At 41.5% G+C, this 27,680-nt stretch overlaps 1 protein-coding gene across 4 annotated transcripts in view; it reads right to left on the reverse strand.

Annotated features, from left to right (window-relative positions):
- Positions 1–5,512: 5,512 nt before the first annotated feature.
- Positions 5,513–27,680, reverse strand: part of CDK14 (cyclin dependent kinase 14) — a 330,724-nt gene continuing 308,556 nt past the window's right edge. For all 4 annotated transcript variants that reach the window (XM_052802555.1, XM_052802583.1, XM_052802574.1 and 1 more), the window contains one exon: positions 5,513–9,747. The gene's annotated coding sequence lies outside the window, so the exon portion shown is untranslated. The remainder of the gene's footprint in view (positions 9,748–27,680) is intronic.

Genomic DNA, 27,680 nt, shown 5'->3' on the forward strand with positions numbered 1-27,680 from the left:
GGGTTTGATACTGTGTTTTACAGATGGGCATGGAGTCCAATTCCGTCTTCAGGTATTCACACACCAGCACAAACCCGTTACTGCACTGGCTGCTGCATGGATGTATCTGAGGGCACGTGAGGGATCTAAGGCAATACAGTCAACAGGACTGAAGGTGTTGCATATGAACTGCTGGGTCGTAGCAAACTGCCTTCAAATGTGTTGAGTTGCTGGAAACCCTGGCAGGTGACAGTATTTGGATGGATGTGGAAAAGAGGAGGAGGGGCTGGGGGTCCCCGTAGCCGTCAGCAGAACAGCAGGATGCCGGCTAGCAGCTGCAGGTGTTGACGGCCAGGCTGTACGCGCAGTTCGGGACGCCTCAACGACCTGCTCTGGGGAGGAGGACGCCGCGACGGGAGCGAGGGGCCTGGCTTGTCCCTGCCACTGACACTCAGCATCCACTCTGCCCGATAATGCCGTGCCCTCTGATGCCAGTCCGGAGCTGTGGCTGAGGGAAAGGGACCCCCCCATTCACAGCGGCATTTCGTAAAACATTTGGAAAAACCCAGCGAAAGGCTCGAACCTTCCAAAATCCCCGAATTTCACAGCAACACATCTCTTCCACCATGCTGAGCCCAGCGGCAGGCCGCACCCTGACTAACTCCGGATTGAAAGCTCCTCCTCCCGCTCCGCACCGGATACTCCGGTGTCATTTTTCCCTCACGTTGGCGCCAAAGCTCCCCCTCACAGCGAGGACGGCCCCGGCTGCCGGGAAGCAGGCACACCGGTGGGGCCTTGGTGTTAGTGGTAACGCTGTCCTCTGGCACGGCAGAGCTTCCCTCTTCTCTGGGACTGCCCTCGAACGGCCCTTCAGTTTCAGGTCGCTCCTTTCCCATCGGCCCTCCTTCACCTGCTGTGTGAACCGTCGCGTCTGTGGCCCCTCCGCAGCGATGTGGCCCCTGCGCCTCTGGGCCTGCGCCAGCAGAGCTGCTGAGAAACGTGTGTTTGTGCAAAACGGGGCATCTGAAGTGGTGTTCAGCAAGGCCAGCAAGTGTAAATGCGCTCCTTGTTTGTTCCTGGCACATTCAGCTACCAGACAGATTCCTGCAGTCAAAATATTTTGGTGCAAAGCAAGCTCAGCAGCCCGAGTCGCAGGTGTGGGAATTCACCGGGCTTAGTGTTTGGAAGGGCACCCTGGGTTTCTCACCATAAAGTTACCGTATACCTGGCACGGCCCTGTCAGTCAGAGGGCATGAGAGAATACCAAGTGAGCCACTGATGTTTTGATTTACGCACAGCGACTAACATGTTGCTAATACAGAGCACCCGAGAGTCCTGGTCGCAGGGGGCAAAGCTGCTTTAGCTCCAGTTTGTCAACAGGCCTCCAGTTAAGAGCTGGTGTCGTTTCTAGGCCCTGGCTCCTTTCTTTCCCTGGCTAAGGCGGCTTCTCCTCCATCCCACCTGGCACTGCTGCCGAACTGGGGTTTGTTACCAGCCTCCTCTCCCAAAACCTGGTTATTGTTTACTTCAGCGGTGCTGGCATAGGAAATCCCGCTGGCTAACGCTGCAGAAACACACTGGGGTGTTCAAAGCTCTGTGTTATTACAGGCAGTGAGTTTATAGCACACTTCCTCGTATTTAGGGACTTGTAAGGGCTCATCCGAAATCCTCTAAGACTCTCCCCTTCCCTTTGATCAATCGGTTGTCCTAAATCTAAATCACAATTGCTTGGGGAAGGGGTTTGGGAGGATAGCCAAATGTCCCTTTCTCATGTGGGGGTTATAAAAGAAAGGCCCAGCTAGCAGTGGGGTGAACATTCAGAAGATTTCTAAAACAAGGGAACTTGCCTGTGACCATTTCCTAACCACTGCCATGTTCATGGCCTTGCCCCCAGACCGCATACGTGTCTCTGTCTCGTGCCCCGTCTCCCACTTCCTCCACCTCTGGTCCTGCTGCACTGACAGATGTTGTGTTTGAGCAGAGCTCAGAAGAGCAGCTGGAGCTTACGGAGCGATGAAACCTCGCTCTGCCAAACAGAGCTCACTCACTGCTGTCTCTGGACTGGCAGAAGAGCGGGGTACCTCTGACCACTAATGGAGCTGCTCCCAAAATTACAGGTTCCTGCTATTCCAGATTAGTCACTCTGCATGCACAAGTGCAAGCTAAACAGCCGGCAGTGAAAACATGGACGTTGCCCAGATACAAACAAGCATTTCTGGAGAGGACCTAGTGGATGTGGGAGACCAGAAGTACAGCTCTTCCATGATTCACATCCCCACCAGAGAGGCAGTTGTGTTCCAAAATACCCTGCGCTGGGCCGCTTTCTGAGTGCTCAGCAGTTAGACAAGCACTTGTAGCAGCCAGCAATGTACATAAAAAGGGCATGTTAGGGCTATAGTGGTTTGCATTTATTACATGTAATGGGCCAGAACAGCACGCTGGGAGAGAAGTATCTGTAAAATGTTAACCACCTCTATGAAAGGGGCTATTTCTGTAGAGCACTACCTCCCAAGCAGAAAATCATTTCTGCTTTGCTGTCTGCATTGTGTGTTGTGAAAAAAAAAAATTGGGATTATAGAGGAACACCTGAGATGATAGTGTCTGAAGAGTTTGACAGTTATATCTGTGTCTCCTGATGCAGCCAAGTGGCAGTTCATGTTTGCAGTATTTCCCAGCAAAGTCAACATGATGGTACACGCAGTTTCTCTGGCTCCACACTGACACGATGCTGGGCATTTGGTCAACGAACAACTCTTTGCAGTCCTATTAGACCACAACACTTTGTCATGTAATATATCGGTATCTTTCCATCTGTCCATACAGTGAAACGTGACTTGTTTTGAACACAGAAGTTAAACTTTTTTGTTGTTGTAATAAAGTATTCTAAAAAAGTATCTTGAATGCTTAGTCTTCGACAAACAGCAAGTGAAATAATACTCTCTTGGGTGCTTGTGCCCATGCAAAGCTTTGAAAATAGAGAACTGAATCTGTGCCTTGGTTTTTGGGGTGGGTTGGTTTTTTTTCCCTTCTACAAAATATGGATCTTTACATCTATATGGTATATCCCAGGGCTGTGTGTACAGCTCATTTCATTAATGCATGAATACCTCAGAGCTCCTCAGGTGGAAGCTGGGGGCAAACTATTATAATTAGCTGGATTGTAAAATGAACACCTACCCTTTTGAAACCTACGCTGTAGTCCTAATTCCAGTTGAAAGGTGAGGTTGAAATGTTTCTATGGTATCTTAAATCTCCTTAGGCTTCAAGACTTCACTAGGGTATATAGCGCTGCAGTATCTTGTTGTATAGCACTTAGAGCTGTTAACATCTTTTATGTGAATCACCAGATCGGTCCTTGGAAAATTAATTTAAAAATATGTTTGATTTTAGTTTAGCAGTTCTTTCAAGGTAGTACAGCCCCAACAATCACTACCGGGCCTTTTGGGAAACAGGAGAAAAGGAAAAAAAAAGAACATTTTTGGAATCACTTTCTTTTGCCCAACTCAGTATCAGCCAGCACAGGCAATAACGAAGGGGCTGCAGGACTGCTCTCAGCTATTATTGTGCCTGGCTTGCTCTCAGCATGACTCACTGCAGACAATATATAACACCACTCGCAAGGGGAATGAACAGTAAATACTTGGCCCTGGATTTTTTTTTTTTTTAAATCTCTTCAGGTTTTTTTCTCTGATTTGTATCCCTTTATCTTCGCCCATGTGCTATATAAGCTTCTCAAATCTAATGTCCATAACACCACCCCCCACTGGTAGCAGCAAGCCCTTCCGCTGCTGTAGGGTTTACTTTGCAGAGGTTTACAAGGAGGGGCATTATTGAGAAACTGTATGTGTTAACCTAGTGGCACAAGGTTGCTCCAACACTTTCCCTCTGGTTTTTCTTTTCTCGGGGGAGGGGTGGCTGCTATTCTAGTTAAGTGCGTATCTTGCTTTGCTGTAGCAGCCAGGCCAGTTTAGGAAAAAAACCTTGGGGCTAAACAGGCTAGGAGTGCAGCCAAGGGGGTCAGGAGACAGCTTTAAGGATTATACTACATAATTAAAAGCTCACTCTGAATATGCTTCCTGGTACCCAGTGCTCAAATATACAAACCTTTTTAGGTAATAATTCTTGGTCTTCATTTGTATCTGAGAGATTTGTAGGTTAAAGTTGCCACACAGGTAGTGAGTCAGGAATACCAAACAAATCAGATACTCAGCTGAAGGCACAAATTATTCATCTAGACTATGAAAAGGCAACACCTTCCTACATTTGCCCTAGCCAGTGAGAACCAGGGGTAAAATAGAAATAGATGAACATGCATGTGTTTTCTTGGCTTGTTTTCGTGCAATGCCCTCTGGGTGCAGCTGATGTCATTTTGTGGCAACTTTCTAGATTTAAAAGTGGGGATTCTTCTCCAGAAGAGTTTTGCCATCAGAACTGGGCCAGAACATTATTCTACCAGATAAAACCTGCGACACTGAAGACCCACAATCAAGCTTATATTGTGCTAGCTCAAAGGAAGACCATTTTATCTTCAATTACTCCTAATGAGCGGCAGCGAAGGCTAGAATTTAGGTCCTCCATTATCCATACTCTAGGCTAGTGGCTTCCCTGTCAGCCTAGAGAGTATAAACACTTGCTCTCCAGCCATCCCCCATCCTAGACCAAAATGATGTTAAAACCAACAGACTCCTATAGACTCCTGCATTTGCTAAAACAGCTTATTCTGACATTTCAGTCAAATATTCTAACCAAGTCTGTGCAAGCTGCATTGATTTAACTTTCATTGTCTAAAAATAGGTCCTAGCAAGATGTCAGTACCAAAAAAGCTAGAAGCAATGGAAAGGAGGAGAAAATACTGAAGGCACATATTGATTATGTTCAGTGTGAGTGAGCGCTTGCCTATCTAATGTTATAATGCACAAATAAATAAACAGGTTAAGAATCCAAGCAGCACATACTCACTGATTGAGATAAATAACGAACTATGAACAGGTGTAAATATCACTCCCATATCAAAATTGTGAAAAATGCATATCATATGCTTTGCCTGATTCTCCACCAGAATTATCAGGTTTTTATTTCAAGGGATGTTGCAATAAGCCAGAGTTTATTCTCCATACAATGATATATTTAAGTCAGACCTATTTTGGGTTTTTTTTTGCCAGAAAACTGGCCCTTCTACTACTTCAGTTAAATCCCAGTGTACTCTAAATAGGTCCCTTGTCACACATGTAAAAAAATGGAGAGACACCAAATAATTAAATTACTATTACAGACAGAAATGTGAAGAACCTTGCCCTGTAGTCAGCACTGCCTTGTAGTTTTGATTAAGCTCATGTGTTTGACTGAATCAGTGCCTAATCTTTTCAAATAATTACTGTCTAGTGCCTGCCTGCTTCTAAGTACTTTTCATTCCTTAAAAAGCTGTTGTTTACAACCATTTCCTTGTTCATTTTTTGAAGAACAAAAAGTAAGAAAAAGAAAGGCTTTATTCCCTGGGTTAGGTCTGGATCACATATATGAAGGAGAAGAGAGATTCTGCTACACTTTATTCAATATGATGTTACAAGAAAACAACAGTTACAGCTGACAAACCATTACATCTTGCATAATACAGACAAATTACAAGGTGTAACAAATAATGCGACATTTATTTTACCGTACTGCTTACTATGCTGTTCTTCTGAAGTATATATATATATATATTTAATTACATTAACATTGTTTTCATGTACCAGCCCTCCCCTTTTTATTTCGTTAAAAAAAGAACACCTCTTAGTGCACCATACAAAAATCCACGTGGAAGCTGGCAAGCAGGGATTTTGTATGCAGCACCATTGAAATGCATTTTGGGGGATGGGAATTATTAGTGCATCCTTTACTTTTAGATTTTTTGCTTATGTGAAAAATGCAAGGCAGTAACATACAGTCACTCCACCTAAATGCTGGTAGGGGAGAGTATTGTTATGCTCAGTAATGCAACATAATTCTGTTTATACGGGGTGTCTGCATTTTGCTCCCCAGTCTGTACAGCCTAAACGTTTTATATAACAAAGATTACAAACCCAATAATATTCACAGATGAATATTTTGTAGATGAGCATATCAGAGCATTGACTACACATTTGGTTGCGTGCACTGACACAGGGCCCACAGGGGTGTATGTCGCCCACAGGGAATGTATTATCTTACCTTCTTTCCCCAGGAGTCTGAAGTGCAGAACCCCTGCGCACCAAAGAGAAGGCAAAAACCCCTGTGCCTCTGTCTACTGCAGACTGAATTTTCAGTGTTGCCTGTACCGACGCCTTATCCTAAACCATGGTTCTGCTTAAAAACAATAGTGAGAATTAAAAGGATCCAACCGATCCGGGACACCATACAGTAATGTAATGTTGGCACTATTGGAGTGTCCTGACTGGTGTGGTGCCTGCTGGGTGTGGATTAGAGCTGATCTGAACCCAGCAGGAGGGAGGACTAAGCCATCTCCAGCTGGTTGACTTGTAACGTCAGGTTCTGTGAATTTGAACTTGTAAGGAATCTCTGTATCGTGCAGACCAACTCTATCACCATCTTCCCTTTCCCCGTTTGCTTAATATTAGATCTCATACAGAGTTAGAACATGCCCTCCCACTTTTATCTGCTTACTACACCTGCTGCCCTGTGGCTGCTCTCCCCTCTCGCAGCAAAGCCACATCCTCTCAGTATCATCAGGAAGGATCTACTGGAGCTCAGCCAAGCGGTAGGAAAATGAAAGTTACACTGCTGCCGGCTATCGACTCCGAGCGAGTCCCACAGTTTCTCAAGGACTGTGTCCCAGAGACTGCTGGTCACTTAAGCCAACTTTTGACTGTTGACAGCATGAAACGCCATGTTCCCGGCACCTGCAGCACGTCCAGGAGGCCAGGCTACTTCTTTTTGTCCCTTTGAAGATTCTGTGGGGAACTGATTTGGGAAGGATGAGAGAAAAAGAGGGTAATGCTACTGATCTTTGCTGAAGCTGTCTCAAGAGCATTGATGGGGTTTAAACAGTCCATTCTGCAACACTGAGAAGAGCTGTGGTGAAAACCCCACTTCTGCAAGATGCTGGAGAGGTGGGCTAGCTGTCAGGGGGTCCTAACTGATGGGTGTCAATCAGGCTAACCATGCAGGTAAGGGCTCTGCTGGAACGTGGAAGAGGGAAATAAGGCCGTACCATCAGTTCCCTGGACAAAGGAGCTTCTACTTTCTCAAAAAAACTTGACGTTTCCCAGCAGATTTGATGTTCCAGAAGAATAATTTCCAGTGGTCATGCAAATGGCACCAGCTTGCTGAGCCCAGGCCCCCTCAGTGCCGGGAGAACATCCCCAGGGCCCAGAGCCTCCGCGGGAGAGCAGCAAACCCAAGTCACCGCAGGCAATCGCAGCACCTGGGAATTAGGTGCAGAAGTAAGAGATCCTGGTCACTCCTTAATTGATTGGTAGCTGAGATAACCTCACTACTGCTGAATATCAAGTTACTATTTAGGAACCTAGATATTTGTGCACTTTCCTTCGGGCAATTGAGTTTGAAGATTTTTGGACCAACTTTATTTCAGTGGTTGCTTAAAAATGGGAATGGGGCAGAGACGATAATCTCACACACACGTGTGCGTACACACACATACACACATACATACCTTAAGCAAACACTATACATGAGTCACTATGGATAGTAATGTGCTAGGCTTGTGGGAACAGTTGGGGAACTGCTCTCTATATTAAACCTTCAGATGTTTAGTTGAGCAGCATAATTGCTTGTCTCCCAATTTAAGCTGCCAAGTAGAAGCGTCTATGAAACTACCTTTATATTCCTAATTGAAATCTTTGTTACATTTTCAAAAATCTTCAGATTTTTGCAGCAAGTTTTTTTTCTAAAAATAGCTAATTTTAATCATCAAACTGCACACGATTTAAGTAGCAAAGATAATGTATAAAAGACTTTTCTCTTACAAAAAAAAGAAACATGAAACCCAAACAAACCACGTCTAAGGCAGTTTCAGTGTGTGATAAATTCAAAAGTTCAGTGGTCACTTTTTCCCCCTCATAAACACAGGGGAAAAACTGTAGTAAGTTCTAAATAGGTTTGTGACTGAAAGTGGCTTTCAGATGGCTTTTACCAGATCCTGAAACAGAGATGTCATTGGGGAAAATTGTCTTTTAATGGCTGTGCAAATATTGAGAATATTTCCACGGTTCAGCTCTTTGAAAGTGTAGACTCGTATCCTAGTTCACCAAGAGGCCTTTCGTAGCTACTTGCACATTCAAGGATTTGCCTCATTGGGTGTTTTTTTCTTATTAAACACTGCTGGAGTTTAATAAGATGGCAGTAGCACAAATCCTTTTCCCCTCCTTTTAAACACTGAAAGCTAACCAAAGTGTTACCACACTTCTTAAAAATGTAATCCAATGCATCCAGCAAGCAAAGGATGTCAAATTTATGTGTAGAATAATATTGCCTAGCAAGCGTTTCTGTCCAACCAGGACTGTAATTCAACAGTGGTTTTTGCACCATACCCTGCCCTCTCTGAATGCAAAGTATTGTATATGGTCAGGGCAGTTTTATCGCACCCCTGAACACAATGTTCTCCCCAACCAAAATGTAGCAGGGGCTTCCTTTTCTACAATCACACAACTTAGTTTCTTGCAAAGTTTGCATTTGAATGATTCATTCAGAAAAGCTATCTAAAGACAAAGTATCTGGTAGTACCTTCCAATCAGCTCAGAATACCCATGGAAAATAACTAGAAAGGTGCTTTGGTGTGGAACAGCAAACAGTCTGGGATAAGGAAAATTCTCCACTTTGCTTTGCATGTGGCAAAGGAACACAGCTAGATTCAGTGGCTCATTCAACAAAAGTTTTTCTGTACCTTAGTGTCTGCCTTGAATTAAACAGAACAGTTTAATCATCTCTGTTTTCAAGAAAACATTCTGAAAGGTAAATAGTGTGAGGAAAAACATAGGGATGTTAGCCAAGACCCATAAAAGAAAGAAATATTCTTGAAGGGAATAAAAATATAAAGAAATCATTGTATATCTGTCAGCTGCATACATCTCATCATTTTTGCTTTGTCTTTCTCACAGGCCTATTTTGAAAACTGGCATGCTACATAGCCTAAGCAGAGTAACCAAATTCAGAGTACTGAAGTAAACATGCAATTATTGCCATGTTTTTAAAATGGATATGAATGGTCTGAGGAGATAATGAAAAAAGAAATAACCCAACAACACTTCAGGAATAGTGGCAAGGTGCTGTAATTGTCAGCCGATCAGACAAGTTGGGCTTGCTCTGGCAGAAATAGTCTTCCCATTGGTTGCAAAATATGCACAACTCTGAAAGAAAACACACAGTCCTTTATGCCACCATTGGCTTTTTTTTCTACAGTCATTACTGAAGAAGTGTGAACACCAAATGTGTTGTCTTAATGTATTTAAGACATTGCTGGTGAAAGCATAAAAATCCTTACAAAGATGCAGCGCTGCAGTGGAAAATCAAACACAAAAGACTGAAAGAGTACATGCCATGTATCAGTAAGCAAAAGCTTAATCTTCACATAGTTCTCTGAAATCACAAGGTATCCAAACGCGTGCAAGGTTTTAAATAAATTGCAGGGAAAAAACAGGGTCTTGCCAGCTTCAATTTTCTTCTGCATGAAATCCACCATAAAGAAAGAAAGGAAACAGGCCATGGTTTCTTCCTGGTGTCAGCCTCCTCATTAGGTTTTTGTTTCCCTCCTCCAAACTGGTAAATTTAATCCTGTAAGGAAACAATATAAATTATAACAAGCCCCACAAATTGCATTTTTTAATGATTTTTTACTTGGTAAAATATAGTGTTGTGGTTTAACCCCAGCCAGCAACTAAACACCACGCAGCCGCTCACTCACTCCCCCCCCACCCAGTGGGATGGGGGAGAAAATCGGGAAAAGAAGCAAAACCCATGGGTTGAGATAAGAACGGTTTAATAGAACAGAAAAGAAGAAACTAATAATGATAATGATAACACTAATAAAATGACAACAGTAATAATGAAAGGATTGGAATGTACAAATGATGCGCAGTGCAATTGCTCACCACCCGCCGACCGACACCCAGCCAGTCCCCCAGCGGCGATTCCTCGCCCCCACTCCCCAGTTCCTATACTAGATGGGACGTCCCATGGTATGGAATACACTGTTGGCCAGTTTGGGTCAGCTGCCCTGGCTGTGTCCTGTGCCAACTTCTTGTGCCCCTCCAGCTTTCCCGCTGGCTGGGCATGAGAAGCTGAAAAATCCTTGACTTTAGTCTAAACACTACTGAGCAACAACTGAAAACATCAGTGTTATCAACATTCTTCGCATACTGAACTCAAAACATAGCACTGTACCAGCTACTAGGAAGACAGTTAACTCTATCCTAGCTGAAACCAGGACATATAGGTTAGTCCAAAGCCAGTTATGAAGACACCAGCTCAGAGCAAAGGACAGACTTCCAAAGCACTTTTTGAGCTGGTAGCTCAAGAAAATGAACTTAAACCACCAATGTTTTCAGGGTGGTTGCCTAAGTGAGATATATTAATCCATATTCATGTATCTCTGCCCCAAGTGCTAATCTTCAGAGGTGCCATCAGCACTCACATTCTCCATGGAAATTATAGGCAGCCATAAATAGACAGCTGGCTCTTCTAAAGGTGGTCACACCCCATGCATGAATGCAAACGAAGGTTGCTAAATGCTGGCACAGCTTCAGGAGTTTACAGGCTCTTTTTGCCCCCCTTTCTCATGGAGTCCCTAGTGATCACCTTCACAGCAATGCTTACAACTAGTTTATGAAAAGGTGTCCTCAGGTTTGCTTCCCAAGAGTTATTTGAGGTACCCTGGGGCACATGACAAACACTTCTGCAAACACAAGCAGTTTATAGAGCTCCTTAATGTGCTGTGTTAAAACATATTCACGTTTATTTCATTTTTTTTCTATTGATAGGCAGATAACTAAAACCTCTCCTTTCACATACCAAAAATAAACACTGTATCAATAGCTTTGCTTACATCATTGTCTTTCACTCTGCTGATGATTCCTGTTTGTATAGGCTCAAAGCAGCGACTGAACTTGCAAGAAGGTACCACAAAGTTTTTGAGATTGACGCAAAACAGGAGGCAGGCTGAGAATGTGGTAAGCATTACTTTAAAACAAAGCATCCAACAACTGCAAGAAGAGCCAGGTGAAGGCTAAATGAAGGCTAGATGCACGGGAGCCATTGGAAGGATTTTATAATTAACATACTTAATTCTTGATATATGTCCAAGTAGAATTCTGTGCCAGGTAATAAAGTGAGACTTTCTGAGAAATTTTGTAGCTTTCTAAAGTTCAAAATTTATCTGTTTTACAAGATTTTTCAAGACGAAGGATTGTAACTACAGACCTGCTACATTTTTAAAATGTAGTTGCAGGAAGACAGTCAGATATGGAGGAATTTTAGCATTTAAGAAAAAGAATGCTGAAACATTCATTGAGCATGGAACTGGTTTGTATTAGCATGTCCTAAAACTATTTAAATCAAACTGGATGCAGGTGCCAGTGAATCTAGTCTAGCCCTCATTTCAAAAGCAGGAAAAAAACAAGGCATCAGTTTTGAACTGCAGTTTCAAGCATAACATTTTAATTGTGGCTTTCATCAAAACAGCCTAATCTCTACACAACATCTAACTTTCATAATATCCAGGGTTCCTGTCGTGGTTCTTGAGAGCTCTTCTGCCCTTTAAGCACCAGAATACCTGAACTGGATTAACAAAAGCCTGTTCTTAATGATGCATGGCAGCATCTTGGGCCCTCTTGGAGCTTGGTCTACCACCTCTTGAGTCCTGCTTGGGTTATTTCCTAAACGCCTCTGGAGTTTGTGTGGAATGTCTATTCCACATGAAAGTCCCACTTTCCCCAGGGTCTAGGAGCTTGGCTGAAGCACCAATAAATCTTGTTTCAAGGAATACATCAGAGTTGATCCATTTAGTTTACCCTTCATAAGCTTAAAAAGAAAAGCAGTGTTTGGAACATGCAGATTCACAACTGCTCACTGGTGAAACACTGTTGACAATATTCCCCAAATTCCACATTTCCCTTTCTCCAAAAGCACTTCTTAGGGATGACCTTTTTGGAGCCCCTCCTTACAAAGAAGCAACTAAACTCCCCAAAGCTCCTTCCAACACTGAGCTTGCATGTGCCCCCACCGCCACCCACACTACAGCTGTGGAAGGTGGGCTTGCAGTTTGGAAGCCACATCTGCCCAGATCCAGAACGGCTGGTCTGATTGCAGGCTAAATCCAAATTGCTGGAGTTCTAGAGACTGGCATAAGCAGCAGGGACATCTAGGACAGGTAACAAAACCATCTGGATAGAAAAGCCTCTGGATGGAAGCTTTTCCAGGAGTTACCAAATTGCTCAGATGAGAATAACTGCAATTACGTTAATTACATAGAACTCTTCCTTTCTATCAGGACCTCAGAACAATTTCTAAAGGAGGTGAGAATCACACTTCTCCCAGGGTTGTACTACAATTTCCCAGTGACAGTACTACATTTTCTGGCTTCAAGTTTGGCTCTGTAGGCAAAGCTGATGACATGTTCTCCAGGACAGGGCCTGAGCCTGTGAAATGGGGAATACCTTCATCAGAAGCTTAGCACTTCCAGAATCAAGCCCCAGAATGTTAAAAGCTTCCTTAGAAATGAACAAACTCACAGCTACTACCATTTAACACAGGGGAAAAAACCCCTTTGCATACTGGCAACCACTGCCAGCACCAATGTAGACCAAGGGCAGAACACAGGGGACTAAGAAAGGGTAACAGAGGTTACACAAATGTGCATGGGAGATTGCAAAGTTTTTTGCTGAACCTCATTTGTTTTCCTGCCCTGGCTCAATATAAGGCAGCTGACAGTTTTATGATCACAACTCCATCAGCTCCAGCTTTGCTGGGTCCTGCTATGCCAGTGCCGCAGCTGGGGTAACTGGTTTCCCGTGAAGCTGAGAGCCTGTGTAACAGTATGGTGGGCAATGCCACCTCCCACCTTCTGCACAGGCTCAAGATTTAAACTAAATCAAACAGTAAACTCACTAGAAAAGAAGATGATTTGATGCCACATTTCCCCAATGGTTCTGGCTGGGGAACGCTAGAAGTCATAGTGCAATTGGAACGAGGGAACAGCTGGTGGTCACAGTCTCTCTGAAGACACGCTGAAATGCACTGCCTGCCCAGGTCAGGAAGTCGTCCTGCATGACAGACCCACTATTCGCACAGCACTCTGAGGGCCAGGTTGTTCTGAGGCTGAACCCTCAGTTTTGGCTGCTGAGACAATTCCACCGTGTATAAAATCCTTACGTGATCTTTGACACAGCGAACAAGCCTGCTGGTTAGGAATATATATACACACTGGGAATATGTAACGTTTGCATCTGAATCCCTAATTCACTGAATGTTTATTGTTGATTCAAAGTGGAGGCAACAGGTGAAATCCCTTCCCTTGGCCTTGAAGTGCCCTCGTGGAGTGCCAGCCTTCTCCTGCGCAACGGGGAGCAGGGGCTACCTGTCCTGAGGCAGTGGAAGAAACCAAACACAGATAGGCCACTTCTCAGAGGAGCGCTGTAATTGCTGTGCTGTGGGACAGGAGACCTCCTTCTCTTCACTTTTATTTTGTTTAGGATGAGACTCACATCAAATAGACACCTCCCCTAAACTGGAGGAAGAGGAGGGTGTCTCTTTGTCCACAGCAGAAAATCCACAAGAAAACAAACACAGAATTTTAGATTGGGGTGAACCAATCTTTTTATTAAAAAAGCATTGTTTCTTCAGTGGGGCTCTTGAACTAAAACATCCGTTGTTCAGACAACCGAGACCTGAGGCAGGGTCCTCCACACAGTGCTGCTGTTCAGTTCCCAGATGGCTTAGTATTCCACGTTTGCATTTTTTAAGATATATTTTAGAAATACCCTTGCTTAGAATTTAATACATTTTCCTGATCATACAAATCAAAGGTTTGCCTGGTGACTTGGCAGATTGTGTTTATGGCCTCTGGTCACAGCTTTGCTTATAAAAGCGTAAATTGTTAAATGGAATATTTACAACTTGTGATTTCCCAAGAGCAAAATAGGGTTCTTTCGGTTCTCCTTTAAAAAACCACAACAACAAAACTTGAAATGCAACAGACTGCCTTAAAAATGAACTTGTATTTTTTCACCACAGGTCCAGGTACTTTTGGTTTTCATGACATCTCTACTAAACCTAATAGAAGACTACAAGCAAGTTAATGATGTGCTTGAAATATCAAGTGACCTAAATCAAGTAACTCAATTGTATGTTTGTTATCTAGAGAAATTATCTGCTGCATACATCCTGTTTGTCCCAGATCCCAAATGGGATAAAATAAGGTGTTAACCCACCTTAAAAATGGCAGATGCCAACTTCAGAATGCAGTAGCTGTTGATGTAACAGTGGTTCTAGGAAGGGATACTAAAGCTGGTAATTTAAACATTAATCATGCTCTCAAGACATAAGGCAGAGGAGGGTGACTAAATCTCAAATGATTTTCTTTATTTTAATTAGTAAAAGAATGTCCTTTCCTGTAAAAAATGCAAATCACCAACCCAATACATGCTCCTTTTGGCAGCATCAGCATCCTTCTCTAGGTGCTTTTAATTTTTGTATAAATTATCACATAGGGCGGAGCTGTGCTCCTGCAGAGTCCTTAGCATGCAAAGCACACTCAGAGTGCAGGCCTATTTATGTGGCAGCTGATTTAGCATTATTATAAGAGTATTCATTCTACAACGCCAGATTTAAAATAAAAATATGAGCTGACAACTGGAGATACTGTATTCTCTATGAGCTGAAACATGGGGGTATTTAAGATCATCAACAATATATTCTTTCTGCTTCTCCCTCCACCACACATGCACACACCGCAGATGCTGTTCATCCTCTCTAAAAAAAGTATACTATTAACAGGTGATTTTTCCCCACACCTTTTATTCCTACCTTTGTTAGAGAATTCATTTTAAAAAGCCAACCAAACATTATCAATACTATTTGCACTCAGATAATATCTACATGCAACTCGTTGCTATAAATATTAATTAATTGGATCACCAATACCCATAATGCAACTTTATTTTGACCTACATGCCCCATGAACTAGATATTTTTTGGATTCAATTTTCTTAAAACCAACTGTCAGCATCATGTGATGGAAGAGATGAAAAATGAAAATGAGCGTTCCCGCTGTGCAGGTGAGTGACCTGTGGGAGACAGCTCTGCCTGCTAGGATTTTTACACGTACCATCAGATACAGACCAATTGATTAGATCATCTTATACCTGCCACCAACTAGGCTCCAGAGACTAATTAGAGAGAGTACTGCCTGCGCAGGCACCCCATTGACACCTAATTTGCTCAGCCAAAGCCTTTGGGGAGAATGTATTATCTCTGCAGCTGCACTTCATGCATTTCTGATTTGAGGCATAAGCAAGGAGTACTTCTTCACTCTTTTGAGCAAACTGAGTATATAAGCCCTTAAGTGCTAAATACAAGCAGACAAATCTGGCTAGCCTCCCATAAATTCTTTTTTCCCTTCAAATATATATATACATATATACACACGTACACATCTAATTTTATATCTGTGTCTATAATATACGTGCACAAATGCAAACATACAAATAATGTGTATGTATGAGTCTGAATGTGTGTGGAAAGCATGGATATATAAAAACATTTCTATAAACATATGCTTTAAAATATGCAGATGTTACACCATATAGAGCGCGCTCTTTCGCAGGGAAGTTTTACTTCTGTGAGATTTAAAAGATGCAATTGTTCTAATATATGAAAAATAAATGATCTGCAGTATTGTTAGCTCAGGCTCTGAATTACTCCATGGACAAGGCTCAGTAGACTGCTGCCTATAAAGTTGCTCTGCGTATCTTCAGAGGTGTTAGTTCAAAGATTATTTCAGTATACAGCCTAGCTTTGTTGAAAGGGTTTTTTTGATGGACTATACCTTGTTTGTGGTTTCCCAAGGAATACTGTTCACTAAGGCTAAATATAAGATTACTAAAATTGCTTTCTGCTGGGCTTTAGTTTTATCTAGTTATCCGTGCCCCAAAATACACAGGAGAGGCAAGACTTAAGGCTGTCATTAAAAATTTATTTGGAAAAAAAAAATTGGCACTAGAAAAACTATGATTTTTTTACAAACTGAGAAGGGTTTGAAGAAAATATTTTCTGCTATAGGCTGGCATGTGATTCCTGAACTCAAATACCCTGTAACACACAGGAAAATGGTGGATGTGCATCACTTCTAAAATAGCACTGCAACAAAATATCTTCTTCCCTGTGATGTGTCTAGAAAGCAACTTTCAGGAGTTGAATGAAGCTGAATTATTGCAATTTAATTTCAGCTTGTGTCAAAGCCCATGTTGACATGGTCAGTTGATAGTGTAAACTCAGGATCCTGCACCACTGTAACTAAAGAATTAAAGAAGCCTTAACAAAATACGTGCAAGTTACCTGTGTGGCCAAGACATCAGATGTAACCTCCTTTGCCAAGTACACTATGAATGTGACTTCCAATCTTTTTCCTAGGATGGGGCATAACTTAATAAAAAAGAGAACATCCTCACCTCCCTCCCCTCACACAGGCCACATCTTGTCCAATTCACTTTACATTTCTTTAGCAATATTTAATCTCATTTAATGTTAAAATGATACCTCTCAATTATCTTGGCAATGGTTGGCTGTTATTCTTTCACAGACACAGCGCTGTATGGGATACTTACACATTACAATAATAACTACTATCAGTCATTAAAAGTAAACCACATTTGACAGATAAGTAACAAAGGATTTACTGATTAATTTTTTCCTGCTCTTTTCCCTTGTGTCTTAGTTACTGCATTGCTATTCTTATACACACTGGATTTCCCAGACTCTGCCTTCAGTGATGAAAATTGCTGTATATTCTTCTCTGCAGTTTTAACAGATGAATCATAATACAGATTGCATATGGACACGTTCCTGTTTTAAGAATTTGTCTTCCCACAAAGAACTGGACTTTGCCTCCGAGCAAAGCACCGCAACTCCAAATAAGGGGATTTGCATATGGGAGGTGACTGCAGTTTCAGAGTGGGTGTGAGGGGATGACCCTAAAAAAAGGGAGTGCTAGACAAGGACTGTAAAATAGTCAGAAAATAAAAAGTTACATACTTTTATAAACTAAATGATTTTATGAGTATATGTACATTAAATAAGTGACATAATCTTTGAAAGGTGAGAGGTCTGTGGCACAGTGGTATGTGGCTGGAAAGCAAAAACCAAGATTTTGGCTTTGCTACTGAATGTGACCGTAGGCGAGTCACTTTATCCCCCTGTAACCTTTGTTTTGTAACAGGGGCTCTGTTTTATATCCCAGCCTCTGGGTTTAGAGTGCCTCTCAAAATGAGTGCCCAATTTTAGCTGGAGCCACCAGTAGTTCAAATCATATAAATACAGTTAAATTTAACAAAAATGCAGTATTAGAACAGCTGCAAGCTTTGGAAGTTGTTGAAATCCTTACTTGGACTGTGAGTTTTCCGAATTGTACCTTTATGTACAATAAGAGTCCAAAATGAAAGTCCTGCATCACCTAGGACTTTGTGAACGTGCATCCAACAGTCCACTGTGGGAGGCTGATTCTGAAGACCCAAGACTTATCCTTAAATTATACATCAGTTGCTAAGTAGCATATATGCATACCAAAAATTGCAAACCAACTGTGCATACTTTGCACACAGGTCTCTTCAAAATATTATAATGAATTCCTTCATAGTGTGTCTTGTTAGGAAAAAAGGAATACAAGTCCTGATCTTCACTGTAATATATTTTATTCATAATATTCACTTCCAATGATATTTGATAACATGATTGGTTTCACAGTTGATTGGTAGGTACACCTTTAACTTTTGAATGGCTGTCGTAACTTCCAAATTAGTTTTCTCCAAGTCTTTCAGCAAAAATTCCTTCCTATGCTATCTGCCCACAGCTGAAGTTTTTTCTTTGAGTTGAGAACAAAGTTCACAAAGCCTTTTACAATTACCATTTGAATAAGGCTTCACATGAAAAATGGCCAGGACTGAATCTACTACATGTCTTCTAGTTTTCGAGAATAAAGCACAGCCCTCTGTGATTGAGTTCTGGGAAAACTAATACTTCAGACAAAGATACTACAAAAATAGCAGTGTTATTGAGGTCAATATAGTTTGCAAGCAAAGCCATAGAAACCTTATTAAAAACAAAAAAGCAAGCTGAGGATTTTGGTACACATCAAGACCAGAAAAATATTAATGCTACTTGTTTGCAAGAACATGCTTCTCAAACCTGACAAACAGCCAAATCCGTACAACTTCTTATACTCTCCTGTTTGTTTTTCCTTTTCCAAAGGCTTCATGATTCAGTATGTTATTTATATTTTTAATGGGTTAAAGATTTGTCTCCTCTGAAACTGAATCCCTATAAAGGCATAAATTTTCAGTATTAGGTTCAGATTATACCAGTAGAAAAACTGAAGGATGCAACTCAAAGATTTTCTAGATTCGAATATGCAAGAAACCCAAGCAAGCCCTCCCACTTCCTTTTTTTTTTTTCTGATTAATGTGATGTGTCTAAATTGCTGTTTCTCACCCTGATAACTTGTAAAAAAGCCTGCCAAAGCAGAACTGACTGAACGTGAACTGGAGAAATGCTGTCTCCCTGGATCTATAATGACAGAACGTAAACCTACTATTTTTGCCAGTGTTTGACACAATGGGATACTTATCTCAGCTGTAGCACCAGCTCTCTACTCTGAAACAGATAAGTAAATGCTATGCCTGAACAAAATTTGTAGATAGCTTAATTAAAACATCTGAAAGAAAAAAAAAAAAAGAGTAGAGTATCAGTTATGGTTGCACATAACAGAACTCAGAAAAGGAAATACCTGTTGGAGGATGATATACAGCCATTAATGCTCTGGTTAACAGGTTTGTTACTGGTTTGAACCCCTCCCTGGAGAAAAGGAGCACCAGGAAGAGCTGGTGAGAGATTTCTTCATTGTACTGTCTTGCTAAACCAAACAGCCAAGAGACTGGAGATTCAACTACAAGCAACCAGGTGCAAGTGGGCTGAGCTGTGGTACCCTTCCACCATGTCTCTCTCATCTTTGTGGCAGAGCCAGCTTAAGGAAATCCCACTGCCCGCAAACCTCACTCCTTATTCCTGCCCTGCAACTTGTGCCCGTCACTTGTCTTGATAAAACTGTCTGTGGGACTCCATGCACACTGGATCACTAAAAGTATCAGAAGTGGGATTATTTTGAATGTAGATCTTCTCAGTGATCCAGTTCATATCAAACTTAAAAAGAGTTGCACCAGCACAACTAATGGGATTGGAAACTAGTGAAGGAGCAAGAAGGAACTGCCTGGATAGCGCTAGGCAGAAATTTATCACGCTGTTTTTGCCTGCAAAGACAAAATCACGGAATCATGGAATAACATCAACAGCAGTTCCCCAGTGCATTACTCATAACAAAGCTTCACTTTCTAAAGTCTGAAGTCACCTCCCAAGTCACAAATGGCTAATTATTTTCAGGTATCCAGAAACACAGTGAAATCTGCCTTAGCTGGCCACTTAGGGGAGCAGACAGAAGTTGTCACATAATGACTAATAATTAGAAAGGAAGAAAACCATACTCAAAAGATCTGGGAATACCCGTAAGATTGCCTAATAAGGATAATCTCCTGTACATGTTTCAAGGGAGCAGCAAACAAGAGATGGCTGAAAGCCCATGCCTCTCAAAGTTCCTTGAATTTTTTTGGTTGGTTTTCATTTTTTTAGCAATAAAAATATGTTGGCCTGCCAACATGTCAAGGAGACGTTTAACACTTTGTGAAGCTTCAAGCCATATTTAACCAGAGTTCAGAGACTTCAGAAGGGATAGAAAAGCATCTGATTCTTTATAGGTCAGTACCTAGCTCTGAATGAAGAATACAACCCTAGAGTTCAGGGAGAGCATGTCAACTATGCCCTAATCCAAATACCACGAATGAAACTTATTGACTGCCAGTCCCAGGACTGATGGTCACTGTTATTTAAAAGTGCTATTTATCAACTCGAACATAAGCATATTTATTCTATCTGAAGCACAACAGCTGACCAACTCAAAAGCCAAATGAGATGAAGTGCCTTACCATCTCTGTCCTCTCCCATCCATCTAATATAACAATAAGTAAATAACTTCAGAGAGCTTATTTGGAAATTTATTCCTGGTTTCCCTGTCATGACTTTTATCCCCAAAGCAAAGTCAGCTGGAGAAAATGACATATGATAGAGAAAATGACATATGGTAGACTAAACGCCTGCCAGATGACTCATTAGCATTCACCTCCTCCCCAAAATTAAGCACTGCCTCATGCAAAGATTAAAGTATCCACAGGTACTTAAAAATGGGGCATTCTGTACACATGTGATTGCTAGCATTAGCCAAGTTACTTCTTGAAAGATAAGTGCTCTTGGAACAAATGTAATGCTTCTAGTGTAAGCAGTGCAAAGTAGCTATGGGATAGTCTTGAGATGGGTGTGGACCATTTTGCTCTTTGGCTTACAGAAACAAAGATTCCTTGGAATTTAAAGATACCTCTGCAAGGGATCACAACACTATGAACTACCTTAGTCCCCACAGACAAATGCTAAACATTAAGAAAACAAACTGTGAATGTTTATCATTACCAATAACATTGCAATAGCCTGAAAGTACCTACAGGCAGCTTGGAATTACATTATGTTTGTTAGTTCTTCTTTGGAGAAGAGACAATGAATGTTCAGATAGAGAAGGAAGAAGAAAGAGGGATGGATAAACTAAGGAAAAAATATTCAATTTCTCACCTGTATTTCTATTTTTGTTATGTTTTTCCTAGAGAGTACTTTTCAAACCAGCAAGGATTCCTTAATTAATCTGGAATGTGGAGTTACAAATGCCTTTGTTTTAGCTTGACAGAATAGACATCATTGCAGTCGTGTTCTGGATAGCAAAGATCCTTCTAGCTAAGCACCATCTGGTTATACATTCCATTTGCTGCTGTGGCTTTTCAGAGACTGAGCATCATGCCAAAGTGGTCATGTCAATTAAAATACATTTTTTAGGACAGCACTGCAAACCTTAAGCACACATAAAATTAGACAGAAAGCAGACCTCACATGCTGAATCAGAAGAATCTTTCCCACAATTATAGTATATTAAATTAATGTCAAGTTTAAGTAACAGATATACTTAAAATTTGGAATATATTTCCAAATACCATTATGTCCAAAGCTGTTAGGCTATGTGTCTACCCACACTATGGATGCCATACAATGGTATTGACAGAGAGATCAGGAAGTCTTTGGAGTTGACCTTTTCAAGCCTGAATTGTTTCCCAACCCAACAGTTCTTAAGACTAGAATGGGGCAGGGGAGAAAAAATCCCAGTTTAGGAAATGCAGTGGTGTCTATATGGTATATTGCTTGCCTCCGTGCTCATTCTCTATTGGTTCTGCTGGTACTTACTGAATACTGCTATGCGGTGCTTTCACCTATACAGTTGCCACTTGGGATTCTTGCTGAAAATCTGTGACATTAGAAATAGTTACTGGCAGCTTCAGGCCAGCTGCTTTTTTCCCTGCCAGTTCCATTTTTACATACAAAACCATATGGAGCACTGAAACAGAAGTATTTCCCCAGTGCGGTCTCTGTGGCATTAAATGGAAAAAATGTTCCAGAATTGGCACCTCTACAGAGCATCACTACAGCAATGAGGATATCCTATCTAGCATATAAAGAGATCACAAAGCAGCTCAGTGATTTTATTTCTCAGAGTTCCCACTCTGGCTGCGGTAAGAACCTTTTCCACATGTATGACTAAGATGTTCAAATATAACGCATGGTTTGGGAAATCCAACATGAGGTACTTCTCATAGACACAACTTTTAGAAACCATGCAGCATCCACAGCCTTTGAAAATCAGGCCTCCTTCAGATATTACAGAGGCTTCCCCCCTCCTAATTGTTTTTTGAAAGACTTATATGTTTTTAAAGAGCAAACTCTCACACACTTGAGAGGCTTCATACATGTGGCAGAAATAGTAGATGTCAAATCAGGTGCAACATACCGTGCATTTTGTGGTATGCAAAGACAGGGATCATGGTAAGATGGAGTACTAAAGGCTTTTCTTTCAGTGCCATAAGCATCAGTTTTCTTGTAACTGCAAGAAATACTTAATCTTTTTTCTGAAGCTCCATTATAAATGTAAGGTTTTGCATAGTTCATTTAAATAGTTTAAACGACACAAGGTTAAGAACAGGAAAGTCTTTCACCAAAGGTGGTTAGTCCTTTTCAAAGATTTCATATTATTTATTTGAAGCTTACTTTCACTGCATTCTTTTACCTTGGCTGTTTCCCAAGTGGGTATAAGTTAATTAAATAGGATTTTGACCCTTTAACCTTCCCTGTAAACTGCATCTTTACCTAACTCTATTTAAATAAATCAGATAAAAAAACAATCATGTAGCAGAATATGTATTTTTACAGCTGCGGAAAAAACAAACATGTCTATTAAGCTTATTTGTAAGTACTTAGTAGTCAAAGCAACAGCCAAGACTCATGGATGATTTTAATTAAAATAAATCTGGGTGGGCACATAAATTCATTTATGATGGCTTTTCTCAAACTGAAACTTCTCTAGCATTACTGAACAGCACTGCACTACAGTAAGTCCTCATTTGTTCGTAGCAACTGAAGTTCAATCCACCTGATTAGCTTGTATTCGTTTTATGAGTTATGTAAAGTGTAACTAGTCTCTATGAAAAATATCAAAGATATGAGGCTGAAAACTGTTACAGGAAAGGAGAGAAAGAAAGAGCAGAACAGATGGGCAGATAATAACAATACAGAACAACACGCAGCATTTCTATAACAGACATGCTCTGGGTCTAATTATCAAAAGAAGGTGAAATAGATACACCAGGAGAACACCGCATTGCTCTCTACAAGCAGACAGTGTGACTTTCTGTATATCATTAGCCCTTTTCACTTTAAGATACAAGCTTCTGAATATAACCACCACCTATTATCTCAGATTATTAGACCCTTCCAAAAAATGACAGTGCCTTTTAATTTCATCCAGAAACAAAATATAACCTATGTATGAAGGATGATAACAGTTACATATGAAGAAATGAGTAACTAGCTCACTTATAAAGAACGAACAAAGAATTAAGCTGCTTCTTTGTGCCTAAGTGATGTGTTCAGGTCTCCGCATATGCAGTGACAAAGATGCTGCCACTGGAGCCTGAGCACTGATCACGTCTCTCACCCCCAGCAGGGACTTCATAAATCGAGTTCATCACAGAATGAAATCCTTCCAAAACGTAGACCTTTGGTTTGATATATTAATAGTGATACTATCTAACCACCTTACTGGTGCATTATGTTCCAATTTTGCAGCCATTTGGTGATAAATACACACATATAGAATCATAGAATGGCTTGGGTTGGAACGGACCTTAAAGATCATCTAGTTCCAACCCCCCCTGCCATGGGCAGGGACACCTTCCACTAGACCAGGTTGCTCAAAGCCCCATCCAGCCTGGCCTTGAACACTTCCAGGGATGGGGCACCCACAACCTCTCTGGGCAACCTGTTCTAGTGCCTTACCACCCTCACAGTGAAGAACTTCTTCCTTACATCTGATCTAAATGTACCCTCTTCCAGTTTAAAGCCGTTACCCCTTGTCCTATCACTACAGGCCCTTGTAAAAAGTCCCCTCTCCAGCTTTCCTGTAGGCCTCCTTTAGGTACTGCAAGGCTGCTATAAGGTCTCCCCGCAGCCTCTTCTTCTCCAGGCTGAACAACCCCAACTCTCTCAGCCTGTCTTCATAGCAGAGGTGCTCCAGCCCCCTGATCATCTTCGTGGCCCTCCTCTGGACCCACTCCAACAGGTCCATGTCCTTCTTATGTTGGGGGCCCCAGAGCTGAACACAGTACTCTTGATGGGGTCTCAAGAGAGTGGAGTAGAGGGGGACAATCACCTCCCTCGACCTGCTAGTCATGCTTCTTTTGAAGCAGCCCATTATTTGCCCTTTTCCTGACACTTCTATCAACCCATCATCACTGAACTAACATCAGGAAGATGACAACAACAGTCGTGTCACGCATAAGAAGTCCCCCACCGCAGTGTAAGTAGAGAGGTACTGGCACAGGCAGGGAGGCAGACCCGCGCACCAACTCCCATCTTCTGAGGTGCAATCGATCACATTACAAGTGCTCGGGGTATTTTAATGGCATCACGCATCATGTTTTGTCCACCCTTGTCAAAGTACATTAGATCAGGGTTGTTACCACACAAAGGCTATGATAACAAAGATTAATAGGAATAAGCTCTTCCATTTTTCACATTGCATGGAAGTGGATCATATACTCTCACCAGTGAGGTTTCTCTGCCTCCCTTCACAATTCCCAAAACAAAGGTTTCTAAAGTAAGGTCTAGCAGTAGAGGATGCCCAAAGTAAAAAAAAAAAGTGATTAAGAAAGGCACTGGAAATTCTAGCAATTATAATAAATAGTTTAAAGGCATGTCAACAGCCTGTAACTCTCCCTCCTCAGAACATTTTTATCCCTACAAGTAATAACCGACAATAACGGTACTGTAAATGCAGAGAGATACATACTTTGTGCTTTGAAAGGGCTTTGCATAGAGTTATTTTAATTATTTTCCTTATATAGTAAGTGGAGGATGAAAAAGAGATTTCTGAAATAAGAAATGTTATTGTTAACTCACTAATCACAGCTGAGGGTCTTAGGGGCAGTCTGGTTTCCGAAATATCTGAGCTTATTTTACAGAATTGACTAAGTTGGTGGTATCCCTGTCACATGGATTTCAATGCAAAGCACCAAAACTTCCTTTATGAGAAGTACAATAGACAACACTGGACGCTGAAATCATATCCTGGAAAATTTTAGAATGCTAATATTTGAAACAGGGGATTTTTATTAATTTAAAGAAATTCATTTTTCATTTGTAAACACCTATTTATGAGGTGATTGAGTTTAGAGTTGACGTATAACATACATGCTACGTTATTTATTTTTCAAACATAAAATACATATCCCCGCTGTTTTGAGAAACTACTGACCCTTACGAGTCAAAGCAAGGGCTTGATTTCTCTCCTTTGATTCTGGGGGCCCCACAGACGAGGGGATTATAAACTTCCCTATTTTGCTTCTTGACAGTCAACATGCTTATGGATTGGGACCAGCGGAGTAGCTGGGGGCAAAGTGAGTATCGACACATAGGTAGAGCTGCCACGGGGACCTCAGGAAAAAGCCAAGACAGCCAAGGAGCCCAGCGTGGCAGAGCAGACCAGGAGGGCAGTCTGCAGCCAAAGCCAGGCAACCACACAGCTACAAACGATGAGGTTTCACAGCAGAAGCTGCTGTAATATGGAAATAAGATTCTTACCCTCCAGGCCCATATGTCATCACACCAAGCTAAGCTGAAGCTGCCAGCTAAAATGGGCAATTTCACATGAACTTGGCAGGCTGACTGCCAACACAGAGCTTGTTTTCCACTGGTGCCACCCACTCTGCTAATCCAATTCTGCCTCCTGATTTGCTTTTAAATAATAATGAATGCAGCAGATGGGAGGGGAAAATGTTCCCGGCAGTTAAGCCAGCATGTGAGTGAGGCTCTTTGCTTTTCACATATCTTGTGCAAACTAGCTCTAAATGCAATGTCAAGTGATTAATAGTGGTTAAACGAGAAAGCCAGGATTTGCCATGTTCTCAGTCATTCAATCTTTGACCAGGACAGGCAGGCAAACAAAACAGACAGAAGGATAACATGTTGAAAGAGAAAGAACCAACTTTCGTAACATTTAACTTTGATAAGGAGAGGGATGGACTCCTCTTCCCATCCTTGCAAATACCCTTTTTTTTTTTTTTTTGAGGGGCAGGGGGATTGGAGGGGGGAGGGGGTAAACACCAGAGCAATATTAAAAATACCTTTCAAGTCAAACAGCCAGTAATCAGGACGGGCACTATTGAGCATAATCCCGTGGCTGACTCCTTTTTGACAAGGAGAGGGGAAACAGGCTGAAGCACCAGGTTAGGGAATAGGGACATGACTGTCAAGAAAAGGGGCAGAAGGAGACAGGGAGAGTCTGAGGGCAGACGGCAAAGAGTACACAGCCAGGAGGCTACATGTCTTTTCAGCAGCGGCAGGAGGACCTATTATTCCTGGGTCACACAACATTATCTGCTGTCCAACAAACAGCAGGTAAGCTTGTTGCACAGTGCACCGTGTTTTCTCTTGTGTCAGCCTGACACAGAGGATAATCACCTCCTACTGCTACCTACTGGCCTCACACTGTGGGTTGAAAGGTATGAATCCCACTGACAACACGTCTCAATGAAGGTGAAAGAAGGCATCAGTATGATTCCATACACCAAAACTTCTTTCTTTTACTTCCTCAGTTTCTGAAAACTTGAGAAATTACAACTCTTGAAAGGAGTTAAAAATGCTTGTGCAATATTGCATCTAATCCCTGCTACATCTGTAGCGGTCTTTAACATGTGATCATTTTCTTGCCCCACATGAGACCCTTGCTACATTCACTGCTCAAACTATACGCTGCTTTTGTAAGACAAGGGGTTTTATTGAAAATAAGACCCTTGACTCCTTTATTGTGGAAGTTGGAAGGTCTCAAGTTAAGTTGAGCATGAGACAAGAAAAAGTAAGAAAGTTTCAGTAGCTGAATGCCTAGAAAATTGCATTTGAGTCCTGCTTCTGACGTAGTTCCTACATGATGCTAGAAAAGTTTTATCAGAGCTCCTACGTGATGCTAGAGAAGTTATATTAACCTATTTTATTTAATTTTTTTCTAACAGAAATACACTTGGCAACTCTCATTTTCCGTATAATCCAAGATGGTTCCTGGCTTGGGCTGCTGATACACTGAGCATTCACTGCTCCAGCTGAGGTCAATGCAAAAGGAAATCCAATCTGAACATATTAAGTACTAAAAGATGCTAGGAGCTCTGAGAAATCAGGCAAGAAAAATTGATTTATTTTTAACAATTGCCATTTTAATACCTATGCCTCAGCTCCCAGTGTGTAAAACGGACACCTTCATACCATCTCAGCTCATGGAGGTACTGTGAAGGTGGCTTCCCAATGCTGGCAAGGAACTAAGATACAAGGCATCATGAAAAGCCTCCATGGAAATTAATGATTCCGTATCTGGTACAGGCTATGGATGCTGTAGCCATAATGCATAGGATCAAGCACTGAATGATGAAAATGAAAAAGAAACATTAACTATCCATATGTATTCACAATCCATTATCCTGTAAAAAAGTGATTTGAGGTCCCAAAGAAATAATAGTATATGATCCTGCAAATGAAGACTGTAGATGAATGCATAAACCACAGGTGGAGGGTTTGAATTTGAAATTTGAAATTTGAAACCTTACTTTTGTATTTCCTACCTACTGTTTGAATTTGCCACTTTATTAAAGTTCCTGAAGCAGACTTTAGGAGAAGACAGTGTTGCTAAGAACAAATGGTACATCTTCCCAGTTAGTCACAAATAGGATGAAGAGATTCATAATATGAAACATAAG

This window comes from Harpia harpyja, chromosome 1, assembly GCF_026419915.1.
Source record: "Harpia harpyja isolate bHarHar1 chromosome 1, bHarHar1 primary haplotype, whole genome shotgun sequence".
Classification (NCBI taxonomy): Eukaryota; Metazoa; Chordata; class Aves; order Accipitriformes; family Accipitridae; genus Harpia; species Harpia harpyja.